Source organism: Bufo gargarizans, chromosome 2, assembly GCF_014858855.1.
Source record: "Bufo gargarizans isolate SCDJY-AF-19 chromosome 2, ASM1485885v1, whole genome shotgun sequence".
In the NCBI taxonomy this organism is placed as follows: Eukaryota; Metazoa; Chordata; class Amphibia; order Anura; family Bufonidae; genus Bufo; species Bufo gargarizans.
In genome coordinates, this window is record NC_058081.1 from 198158807 (window position 1) to 198172345 (window position 13539).

Genomic DNA, 13539 nt, shown 5'->3' on the forward strand with positions numbered 1-13539 from the left:
TTAAACTAGTACACATTTTTATTATTGAAGGTGGCAGGTGAGTTGTTAAGAAGGTAGGAGGAGGATGGAAAAGTAGGAACCTAAGATGTCTTTTGTCAAACTGCAGAGACGAGAGATGGGTGAAAAATCATCATGGTGGTCTGCTTTCAAAGGAGAAGATGAAGAAAGAGAAGGTCTGCATCAGAGGAGAAGTCACTGGATGTAAGAGGTATGTGGCGCTGTTTTCTGGATAGCACAGAATATAATATGTCTGCAAATATGTATTTAGTGCTAGGTACAAATGTGTATAAGAGGTGTGGGCCAGCTCTGTGAAAAACACTTTGTGTGACACTGATATTTTAGTTCCTTAGGCTTTTCAAAAGTTTTGTGGTATGTGTGTGTAGTGTATATATGGTGTATTTATGTGTGTTGCATATATATGGTGTATGTATATGCAAACATGTGTCGTGATGCCGCGTATCTGCCGTTGAGTAGGGAACCTGTTGTTAAAAATTTTAATCCCACCCCTGGCTATAATGCTGTTGTGTGTCGTGTCTCATCTGGCCTGTAACACTACTCTTCTATATCCTATGCGAAGCTGTCTGTTATATCATACAATCCTAAGGGTGATTGCAATGGGCAGGACTCATGAATAAATGATACCTCTAAAGAACAATGCCTAGAAGTGAAACAGTAGAGCTGACTTCACGACATCCATATGTCCTAACAAGCCGTATGGTAAGGGGTTATGCTGGTGAAGGGGTCAAGGGGTTTTCTTATCTGATGAATTGATAGCATATGGCTAGGTTACACCAGCACTGCATCGTCTTTATTCTCACAATCGGTTGGGGATCTCTGGGACCATAAAGTGATGGCATAGCTATAGGGTAAACCAGTGCTGAATCCCCTTATTCTTAGGATTGGTGGGGACTATAAAATGATGGCATATCCCTAGGAAGGGATGGGTGGGGATCTGACCTCTGGGACCATAAAGTGATGGACTAGAAGACATTTTGCCCAGTTGACAGACTTTGAGAGGGACCGCATTATTGGACTGAGAGAAGCAGAATGCCAGTTTCAATGAATTCCCCACCAACAGAGGTTACATGACGACATGCACCCACGGCAAACAGGCTCTAGACAGCCCAGAGAAACCACTGCTAGAGAAAATCATTCAATCCGCGGATAAGCACGAGCAGCTCCCACAGTTTCATTGTCCACAATCCAGACACAGTTGGACCAACATTATACACCCCTTTCTCTGGCCAGACCATTTCCTGCAGCTTAACAAAAGGACATTTGGGGTCATTGACAGCCAGCCACCGCTGCCTTTGTTAGCAGTAGTGTCGTAAAGGAGAAACCTGGACTGCTACAAACTGTATGGTCTTTAGAAATGAATCCAGCTTCTGTTTGGGATCCCACAACGGTCAGGTTTTATTATCTAGGCCTCATGGTGGGCACTTCAATCCTGCTTTTGCTGTGGTTTGACACACTACCCCAACTGCTGGTGTGCTGATCTGAGAAGCCATCGTATACGACAGTGGGTCACCCCTAGGAGTGATATGAGGGACACCAGCGGCTCAGTGATATGTGCAGGACATGCCATGTGTTGTCTCTCATGGCAGGGCTTCCAACTGGCATCTTTCAGCAGGATAATGCTCGCCCACACACAGCAAGTGTTTCCCAAGAAGGTCTCCTTAAGGGTCCATTCACACGTCCACAATTTAGTTCTGCATTTTGCGGAACGGAATTGCGGACCCATTCATTTCTATGGGGCAGCACGATGTGCTGCCCGGATCCGGAATTGCGGACCCGCACTTCCGGGTCCGCAATTCGATCCCGAAAAAAAATAGAACATGTCCTATTCTTGTCTGCAATTGCGGACAAGAATAGGCATTTTCTATTAAGTGCCGGCAATGTGCGGGCCGCAAAATGGGGAACGCACATCGCCGATGTCCGTATTTTGCGGATCCACAAAACACACACAGACGTGTGAATGGACCCTTAGATTGCAGCACTTCCTTGGTCACCAGATTTATCACCAATCGAGCATTTCTGGGACACCAGCTTCAGCAACCTACAAATGTGCAGGATCTACAGTTCCTGATGGAACGTCTGTGGGCAAATGTGCCTCCGGATACCATGTAAAACGTGTATGCCTCCATGCCCAACCGTATCTTATCTTATATCCAAGCTAAAGGCGGCACAACAGGGTCCTAGAGCCTTTAGCTCTACTATTGTAACCACTTACATACAGTATATTATCATTACATTCACACATTTCATTCCATTCCAACAGCTCCTTCTGGGAAATGTTTGGGCTAAAGAACACAAGGAATGGACATTAGACCAGTGGAAATCTGTGCTTTGGTCTGATGAGTCCAAATTTGAGATCTTTGGTTCCAACCACCGTGTCTTTGTGCGACGCAGAAAAGGTGAACGGATGGACTCTACATCCCTGGTTCCCACCGTGAAGCATGGAGGAGGAGGTGTGATGGTGTGGGGGTGCTTTGCTGGTGACACTGTTGGGGATTTATTCAAAATTTAAGGCATACTGAACCAGCATGGCAACCACAGCATCTTGCAGCGGTATGCTATTCTATCCGGTTTGCGTTTAGTTGGACCATCATTTATTTTTCAACAGGACAGTGACCCCAAACACACCTCCAGGCTGTGTAAGGGCTATTTGACCAGGAAGGAGAGTGATGGGGTGCTGCGCCAGATGACCTGGCCTCCACAGTTACCGGACCTGAACCCAATCGAGATGGTTTGGGGTGAGTTGGACCGCAGAGTGAAGGCAAACGGGCCAACAAGTGCTAAGCATCTCTGGGAACTCCTTCAAGACTGTTGGAAGACCATTTCAGGTGACTACCTCTTGAAGCTCATCAAGAGAATGCCAAGAGTGTGCAAAGCAGTAATCAAAGCAAAAGGTGGCTACTTTGAAGAACCTAGAATATGACATATTTTCAGTTGTTTCACACTTTTTTGTTATGTATATAATTCCACATGTGTTAATTCATAGTTTTGATGCCTTCAGTGTGAATCTACAATTTTCATAGTCATGAAAATAAAGAAAACTCTTTGAATGAGAAGGTGTGTCCAAACTTTTGGTCTGTACTGTATATATATAAAATATATAAAGCTGAGTATGTGTGTGTGTGTGTGTGTGTGTGTGTATGTCTGCTAAAAGAATCCGCACCGTCGCATTTACAATCACAAAATTTGGCACACAGGTACATCAGGTGTCCGGGAAGGTTTTACACCAGGTCTCAGCCCTCTAGGACGTACCGTTCCTGAGATATTCCCCAAAAATTCATTAGCCAATAGAAGCTTGGTCACATGATCCGTATCAGCCAATAGAAGCTCGCAGGCCGTTAGTCTCCACATACAGTTTTACTCCAGGTTTCCATAACAACCCAGCCATTTTTCTTCACTTCTATAGGTGAGCTTTAAAGGAGCATCTGTCACCAGGATAATTGCTATTGAAGTAAAGCCATGGCCTAATAGCACTTAGTACCTTATTTCAAGATGTGCCTTTGTTCGAGCAATAGATGTTTTTATCCTCTGAAAATCCAGTTTATTTGGTATGCAAATGAGCCAGTAAGGTGCCCAGAGGGGCGTCACTCTTGCAGGAAGCAGCCCAGACACGCCCCCTGCCACAATGTGTCCACCCTCAAAAGACGAACTTAAAAATCCCGCCCCCAGGTCCAGCTAAGCCCCACCCCTGACCCAGTTAGGCTACGCCACCACTCCTCAGCCGACGGGGATTGAAAAAATGAAGGTAAAAATCAACTTCTGTCAGCTGCAGGGGTGGGAGGCTCGGTGACTTTCTCCCTGCAGCTCACACTCAGGCAGCACAGTGCTGCTGTCTGAGAGTGAGCTGTTAAAAAGGACATCCTTGTGTCCGTCCAGGCCCTGCACCAGACGGAGGACAGGGAGTCTGAAAGCCGGACTGTCCGGCCTAAAACTGGACCTCTGACCACCCTAGGGGCAGGCTGCTGTGGAGGTCACAGTTAAAGGGGTTGTCCGGGTTCAGAGCTGAACCCGGACATACCCTTATTTTCACCCCTGCAGCCCTCCTGAGCCTAGCATCGGAGCATCTCATGCTCCGATGCGCTCCCGTGCCCTGCGCTAGATCGCGCAGGGCACAGGCTCTTGTGTTTACAATAACACACTGCCGGGCGGTAACTTCCGCCCAGCAGTGTGTTCGGTGACGTCACCGGCTCTGAGGGGCGGGCTTTAGCTCTGCCCTAGCCGTTTTACTGGCTAGGGCAGAGCCAAATCCCGCCCATCAGTGCCGGTGACGTCACCGGGGTTCCTGTCAGCCCCATAGAGAGCCCCGGTACGTCACCGGAACTCAGAAAAATGCCTTTGCCCTGCGCGATTTAGCGCAGGGCAAAGGAGAGCATCGGAGCATGAACTGCTCCGATGCTCATGTCAGGGGGGCTGCCGGGGTGAAAATGGAGGATGTCCAGGTTCAGCTCTGAACCTGGACAACCCCTTTAAGGGGACCGTCTGCTATAGAGGTCAGTGTTCAGGGGGCAGATTGCTGTAAAGGCCACTGTTAAGGGGGCTCGCCCCTGTGGAGGTCACTCTCAAGGGGGTGGTGTGCTGTAAAACTCACTGTTAAAGGGGAAGGCTGCTGTAAAGGTCAAAGTTAAGGGGGTGGGCTGCTGAGGAGGTCCAATTTTAAGGGACGGGGCACTGTCGGAGGGTCAGTGTTAAGGGGTGGGGGGGCTGTGGAGGTTACTGTTAAGGGGACGGGGTGCTGTAGAGGTCACTGTTATGGGGGATACTGTTGATATCTTTTAACAACACACACAAACATTAAATTAACTAGATGAAATATACCTGTGCGAAGCCGGGTCCTTCAGCTAGTGTATATATGTGTATATATATTTTTATATATATATATATTTGTGGTCAAGGCTCCGGGGGAGCGCTGGCCGAAGGTGGAGAACTGGAGATGGAACCTAACTTGGCTAGTGGTGTGCCTTTAGCCATGTAACGCGGGTGAGCCAGAAAAAGGGGGCTAACCCAGGGAGTCTGAGCTTGGAGCAAGACTGGAGATGAGGGAGGGTAGGGTGGGGCACCACGCGATGCCGGCGTCTGACGGAGCAGCGAGGGAAGGTTAAGTACCCTATGCCCCTCCCACAAATGCAGGCTGGAAAACAGCCTGCTGTACTTGTGGTCAAGGCTCCGGGGGAGCGCTGGCCGAAGGTGGAGAACTGGAGATGGAACCTAACTTGGCTAGTGGTGTGCCTTTAGCCATGTAACGCGGGTGAGCCAGAAAAAGGGGGCAAAACAGGAATTTAGGCAGTTTATTGGAGGAGAATTTACAGAACCAGACTGGAGAAGGCCCTGGCGATCTCGGCCCGTGGATGGGGGACGTAACGGGAAAAGCACGAAGACTGCCACCGTCCCATCTTCCGTATGACGTGAGCGGGCACGCCGTGTTTGGAAGCAGCGGATGCGGCTCCGATTCGGAAAGAGTGCCCGGATATTGAGGCCGCGTGAAAACCTAGCCCCGAGGCTAAGGAGCGGATGTGTTTGATGAACTGCGCAGAAGTCAGTGAGAGCACGGGAAAAGGCAGTAAGGGGCTGTCAGGAGTTCTGTCACGTAGAGCGGAGAGCAGCTGGTTGAAAACGGTCACGGGACACCAAGGGTTGAATGAATTAAAATACTCGATCTGCACTGGCGGACCGACTTGGGAGGTCTTGGAGGAAGGAAGGAAGAAAATGAAATGGTCGAGACTGCGGTGGAGCTGACCGATTGCTGGCCCTAAGTTCCGTGCCGAGGTGCAGCAGAACTCCCCAGGCCTGAGGAACCCGTAGAAGCTGAGATAGAGGGCAGCTTTGAGGACCAGGCTTTTGAAAGGGACTACCATCTAGGGCGGCCGAAATTTTTTGGAAAATGTCCCCTGTGACCGGTTGCCTGGTGGGAGCGGATGGAGGAGAGAGCTTCTGGATGCCCCTCAGGACCGCCTTAACCGCCTGCGAGGAAAAAAAGGAGGAGTGACTGGGGTGACTGACCATGTGGTGATGCTGGATCCCTGCCAGGTAGAGTCTGATGGTATTGTGGGATAGTCGTAGCTCCTTGTGGCAGTAAGCCAGGAAGGCCAGGACGAAGGAGACTTTGTCCCTGTCCCCCCTGGGGTGAAGAAGTGAGAACCGTCTGAAGGTGTTCCACCCCGTCAAATAGTTCCAGGCAGTGTTGGCTGAGAGTGACCTGCGGATGAGACCATGGGCTGCGGAGACGTACTTATCTAGTCCATTATCAAGTCTTCGAACCCCGGGGGGGTGATCCCGACTTTCCGTGCTCCCGGCATGATCTGAAAAAACAAACTAAAGTTTAGGCGGGACAGGGCATCGGCTGCGGTGTTTTTCTTGCCTTCGATGTGCCTGCAGATGATACGGAAGTTGTGTTGTAAGGACAGCCAGGTGAGCTTGCGAACTAGACGCATGACCTTGGGGGAGCTGGATCTGCCCCTGGCGAGGATGTCGACCACTGCTTGGTTGTCTGTCATGCAGCACACCGGCTTGTCCCTCCATGACTGCCCCCAGACGTGAGCAGCCGCTACGATGGGGTATACCTCGAGTAAGGGGGAGGACTTGGCAGCCTCCTGGTCAGAAGAGACCTGCGTGGGCCAAGGACCCGCAAACCATTGGTCCCCGCAGATGGCTCCGAAACCGAGGGAAGCAGCAGCGTCAGAAAACACCAAGGGGGAGGCATCGTTCCACTGAGGAACAAAGAGGGAGATGCCATTCCAGCTGGACAAAAAGACTGACCACATGGCCAGGTCCGCCAACGCATCGCGTCCGAGGTGGACGAGGGCATGCTGATCCGAGGCTGTTGGGAGGAGTCTGAGCAGGCCAGAGGTGAAGGATCTGCCCTGGGGCATGATCCTGGCGGCAAAATTGAAGGACCCCAACAAAGATTGGAGCTCCAATTTTGACACCGTGCGGGTACCCACGAGCCTGGCCACAGAGTCCCTGAGTCTGACTAATTTGTCCAGGGGAAGGCTGGCCTCCATCTTGACGGTGTCCAGGGTGATTCCTAGGAAGGTGATCACCCTGGACGGTCCCTCGACCTTTGCCGAAGCCACGGGGACGTTCAGGCGGCTGAACAGATCGAGTAGGCTGTCCCGCCTGTCCGGGGCGTGCACCGCCTGCTCGATGAGCAAGAAATCATCCAAGTAATGGATCACCCTTGGACAGTGGACGTGATTCACCAGGATCCAGTGGAGAGCTTGGGCGAACTGGTCAAAGAGCCAGGGGCTGCTCTTTGACCCGAACGTCAAGCGGGTGGCGAAATAATACTTACCCCTCCATTTGATGCCATAGAACCTCCACAGGTGAGGCAGGATTGGCAGCAGCTTGAAGGCATCAGAAATGTCAGCCTTTGACAACCAGGCTCCTGCCCCGACCTGTAAGATGAGCTCTATGGCCTCATCCAAGGAGGAGTATTGCATTGAAAATTCGTCTGAAGGGACCAGGGAATTTAGGCTGGGGGTGCTGGATGCATGAGGAGCAGACAGGTCGTATATTAATCTCTTTTTATTTGAGGTTTTTTTGGTGACCAGACCTATGGGGCTGACCCGATACACCAGGAAGGGAGACTGAGCGAACGGCCCGATCATGAAGCCCTTCTGCAATTCGGCCTCCAACAACTCGTCCACTGCCACGGGGTCCGTGAGAGAAGACAGAAGGTTGGGGCATTCATGGGTGACCTGTGGGAGGGTGACTAACCCTGTGTGGAAACCTTCGGAGAAACCCTGCTTGAGGAACAGGACGAAACTGGGATCGTGGTGCCGTTGGAGGAGGGAGAGTAATAGGTCAATGTTGACCCCGCCTAGTCATGAGCGCTTGGCCGTGCGCTGGGAACAGGAGGACTGCGGATGGGCCCTAAAGCAAATAGAGCAGATGTGTAATGCTTTACATTTGTCATAACTGCAGAACCCCAGATTAAAATTGTTGCAAACTTGGTTCTTCCCTAAAAAGGTGATAGGTCGCCCGAGTTTGTCCGTAAGGGGGTTGGACCTTGGCGCACTGGAGCTGGTCGTTGGTCTGGCAGAAGTTGGATTGGAGATGTGGGGGCACCAGTCGGAAGCATGGAGGACAGACTGGCAGCTGGCACAAGCCGGGGCTTTCTGGCCGGCAAAATGCCTGCAAAAGAGTTCCATATCCAGGACGGCCCAGTTGGTGACATGCTGGTACTGGAGGAACGCTGCTGCAGCTTTTGCGGAAAACGACCGGTGATACTCGTAGAAAGCAGACCCGCCGTACTTGTAACCTAGCTCGGTGATCCGGTATAGGTAGGTATCTAATTCTTCCCTGCGATGGGGATGAACGGAGCACACGATGTCACGGTACAGACTGAAGGTCAGCATGAACTCGGGAATGGTGAGTTTCCTGTTAAGTCGGACGTCTTTAGATCTCAGCACCACCGATACGTCTCCGCAGGCAATTGTCCGATTTTCGACTGTGTCATGGGTCGAGATCAGGATAGCGGCCAAGTTGATGTCCTTTCCTGCTAGGATATCCCGCCTGATATTCTCTGGTACAAAGAAAGCGGGGGCGATGTCGGGAGTGCCAAGACTTGTACCTGGTGGGTTGGTCCGGGAAGTGGAAGGAATGGCTTCGGGCTCCGCCGGGGGAGGAGATGCGGAATCCTTGTTCTCGATGACCTGGAGTCGTGCGTCGATGTCCGAAATCGAGGATGCCAGATTGTTTATGGTTGCGTGGAGCTGGGTCAATGATAGCTGGATGGTCGACATGGAGACCAGGTCTTCGGAAGTTCTGGGTGGTTCAAGGGCCCTGGGCGTTTCAGGAAAGAGCAGGCGGTATAGCTCTGCCTTTCGAGCTGATGCGGAGTAACGGATCCCCTTCTTTTTGAGTTCGGTGATCAACTTGGGGATGGTCCAGTGCCTGTATGAAGCACGGCTGGCTGCCTCGGAGATTGCCGACTCCGGGATAGACATCGAGTCTTCAATGTCAGACACGTGGGACATGGTATCGGGAAGGATGGCCCTCGTTAGAGCTGGACCCTGTTGGGAGGATCTCAATTGAAATGACAAAACCCATGCAAATAACCCCACGGAAAATTATTATTATTATTATTTTTTTTTTTTTCTTACCTGGAGTCAAGAGGAATTGGGGTGGAAAAAAGGGGGACCTGGGAGCAATCACAAGCCCGGGAAAATTCACGAAGAGGGTGAGACCTCGCAACCGCAACCTGGGACGTGTAAGTGAGGCAGAATTTAACAGGTACCTGCGTGAAGAGGTACGCCGAACAACATTTCTGAAAACGGAACTTACGCAGATGATGATCAGGAAGAACGAGACCTGCATGAGGGAAGAAAAATGACAACCTGAGCGGGCCAGGAGTTAACGAGAGTGATGGATTGTGCCGAAAAATCGGACTGGAGACCCCGGGGTATCCCGGGAGCTGGTTGCTGGGTCCCGAAAAACGAGACCGAAAGCCGAGATGCCCCTGGTGACGAGGCCTCGGCTGGGTGTCAACGTGGAATTTTACCATGGTGGCCGCCAGCGAGGCGACATGACCCGCGCATGACGGCGACGGAGAGCCAACGGGACCCAAGTGAGAGAGGTGAAGAGCCTGAACTGACCGTGATGGCAGGTTGAAGCCGAAAAAGCGTGACAGGACAGTGGAGAGGGAGTTGACCAGGATGGACAAGGACAGGTGAAGGACCTGACGGGACGACTGAACAACATTGAGTGACAGTGGGAGAGTCAGGCGACCGGCCCTGAACATCCGTGCGGATCGTGAAGGAGACAAAACTGAGCCTAACAAGCAAGGGGACATGACGAAATCTGACCGTATCGGGCGCCCGGACATGAAGGGTAACAGAACATGAAGAGGAAGCTGGAAAAACAGGTGACAGGACACGAGAAAAACTGAACCTCAAAAGGTGACAGGACATGAAATGAACCTGAAGTGTCAGGTGAGAAGGCACGAACGGACCTGAACGTGACAGGCGGCAGGACATGAAACGAACCTGAACGTGTCAGGTGGCAGGACACGAAACGAACCTGAACGTGTCAGGTGGCAGGACACGAAACGAACCTGAACGTGTCAGGTGGCAGGACACGAAACGAACCTGAACGTGTCAGGTGGCAGGACACGAAACGAACCTGAACGTGTCAGGTGGCAGGACACGAAACGAACCTGAACGCATCAGGTGACAGGACACGAAACGAACCTGAACGTATCAGGTGACAGGACCCGAACAGAACCTGAGAAACATGGAGACAGGACACGAGAGAGAACAAGAACGTATCTGGAGGCGGGACAACGAGGTGAACCTGAATGGCTCAGGTGACCGGACCTGAAGAGAACCCGACCGGATCAGGTGACAGAACACGAAGAGACCCTGAACGGATCAGGTGACAGGACACGAAGAGAACCTGAACGAATCAGGTGACAGGACACGAAGAGAACCTGAACGAATCAGGTGACAGGACACGAAGAGAACCTGAACGAATCAGGTGACAGGACATGAAGAGAACCTGAACGAATCAGGTGACAGGACATGAAGAGAACCTGAACGAATCAGGTGACAGGACATGAAGAGAACCTGAACGGATCAGGTGACAGGACGTAAAGAGGACCTTGACGGAACAGGGTGACAGAAAACTTTTTTTTTTTTTTTTGCCAGGAGCAATGGACGGGTGGGGGGGGGCTGGTGAGGGTGAAAAAAACACGCCTGTGCCATGCAGCGTGCCAGGAGCCAGGAAGGGGGGCCTGACTTGCCCTGCTGGACCGTCCTGGGCAAGCTCCCCCTACCACAGCTCCGACACCGGAAACCGGGGTGCACCTCTGAGGAGTGATGGCGTGCTCTGGTGGTCACTGACCCTGCCGGAGACTGCCTGGCCCGTCAGGGAAGTTGTTCCTGGCAAAGGTGTGCAAATTGAAAAACGTGCAGGGTGGAAGCAATAGGCGCCTGTTTCCACAGTCCCTTGTGCCGTGTTGGACCGCACAGCGCCCCCTGTAGGCCGCCCCGGGCCAGGAGGAGGAGCTGGTGTTGCCGGTGCGCGTTCCCGCAGCATGCTGCCGCCAGGTCAGATTGCGTCATGTGCAACAAGCAATTCATGATGGGAAAATGCAACATGACACCAGTTTCTGCTGGTTGCTAGGACAGGCCCTGCTGCGGGGACGGCGACAAAACCCCCGCTGCTGCCCGCGGCCCCCCCGACGCCCGGCTGCGGTGGCCATTTGAACCGAGGATGGCGCACTCGAGCCTGACGAGGGTGCCGGACGTGGGAGGGGCCGGGCGGAAAAACAGCAGGGGGTTGCAGGATGGGTGTACCGCGCAGTGATGAGGAACAAAATGTTTGAAGAAGCGGGCCCTCCGGTGAGCGAGGTGAAACGGAGGGGGAGGGGGTCATGAGACTGGGGCCGGCCGGCCGGGCGTACCGACGGGCGGCAGTACGGAACTGGGCCCAAGTAGCTTACCAGAGGAGATGAAGGACGCCGCCGCTGCTCGTCTGCACAGGGAAGGCCGGAAACCGGAAGTCGCACCCGGATGACGTCACCGAACACGAGAATGCGCACCACGCGATGCCGGCGTCTGACGGAGCAGCGAGGGAAGGTTAAGTACCCTATGCCCCTCCCACAAATGCAGGCTGGAAAACCAGCCTGCTGTACATATATATATATATACACACTGTACATCGATTCTCTTGCAATATTTTAATTACATTATAAATGTGTGTGACGCGATTGGACTGTTCTGAGATTCCCGGGTCATGCCGTCAGCTGTACTGTGTTAGGACTTTGAGACCTTCCTTATCATAGAGGTCAACACAACTCCAGTGCAACGTAACATACAGCCATGTGCCAATCCTCACAGTGTGCCAGCTCTTTGTAGATACAAGGATAATGATTAATTCACTATGCCCATTTTCAGTTTTGGAAACGGCTCAGCGTCAATACTAATTTGGAAATGTGTATTCCTCTCCAACCTCTGAGGAGCAAGTGGTGAGGTGGATGAAGAAACTAAAGTCACAGTGAAATTACTTTTACGTTTTTTTTAGACAAGTGTAAGACTTCATGCACACAACCGTATTTTCCATCCATGTGCTATCTGTATTTTTTTACATTGACCTATTCACTTCTATGGAGCCATGCACACGTGATAATAGTCATTTCTAGTGATGGGAGTGAGAAAAATACAGAACGCACCCGGACGGTATCTGTATTTTGTGTTTCTGTGGTGTGCGGACTGAAACACGGACACGGCTGTGTGCATGAGGCCTAATATAGACTCTAATGACCAGAACTAAAAGCATCATACATGCCTATGGTTTACCATTATTGGATGTTTGATTAGGCCGGGGATACAGAACAACGCTTGTTAAAACCACAATGGGATTGTTTCCCTATTGGAGTCGATTTGTGCTTTGCTTTTACTACAACTTGCACTGAACATCACATTAATGTGACTCCATCTGAGCATTTGATAATTCAGAAAATCTGATAATATAGCACCAGGTGAAATGCTGCAGATGTAAGGACTTGTTCACATCTGTGTCAGAGGCTCAGTTTGGGAAACAGCGCAGAGAAAAGCTGGACATACAGGACTGTTTTCTCAGCTAACATAGCCAAATGCACCCCATTATAGTCAATAGGGCCTGTTCGGGTCAGTTATGTGACACATCAAGAACTTCCCTTATTTTCAATGTATAATGGAGAAGAACATTGGAACTCAATGGGGGTCATGACCCCCAATAGCTTTACCTGAAACAGACGTAACGTGGAACAATACTCTGCAAATTCATTGGATTAACATCACTTTCAGATGGACACATTTTACAGAATGTGGGCACATACCAGGCCTCCCTCAGTTCTATGGAACCAGTATTTCATCACCCCAGGATCCCATTGGACGTCTGACAGCATGCTGGCGTTTAATACTGGGCTTCTTGCAGATACATTTTTGTACCTTGCACCGTATATTAATGCTCTTTCAGCGTAGTCACATGGGGTGGGATTCCGGGCGGTACATGCAGATTGGTCGCTGCGGATCTGCATGCAGAAAATCTGCAGTGTTTCACAGTACCAGGACTGTGGATCAGATTTTAAGAAAACGTATCTAGAAAATGCATAAAAAATTCCATTTAACCCTTATGAATGCACAGGGTGAAATTCATTGCAAATCCGCTAATTTATTCTGCTGTAGATCTACCCTAAAAATCCGCACCGCAGGGCAGTTTCTGCAGCACATGGAAGTGATTCTATCAAGTCTCATCATTTGGGTGGTACTTTGATGGGAGATCTGCAGCGTATCTGCCATGTGTGAACACACCCTTACCAGGATACTGATGCACACTTCATAAGCATGGTGCACAACTTGTGGAGACACCTTGGTGCTAATCATAGTATCTCCTAACCAGGGAACCCTGATAGAAGGGCAGCGCCATGCAGGGCTCATCTGCTAGAAGGAAGGCTGTGTAAGGTTATACCGCCTGCCTCCAGCAGTGACCCTCCCCGTAATAAATGTGCACTGCACAAAGAAACCAGCACATCCTGGTACTAGG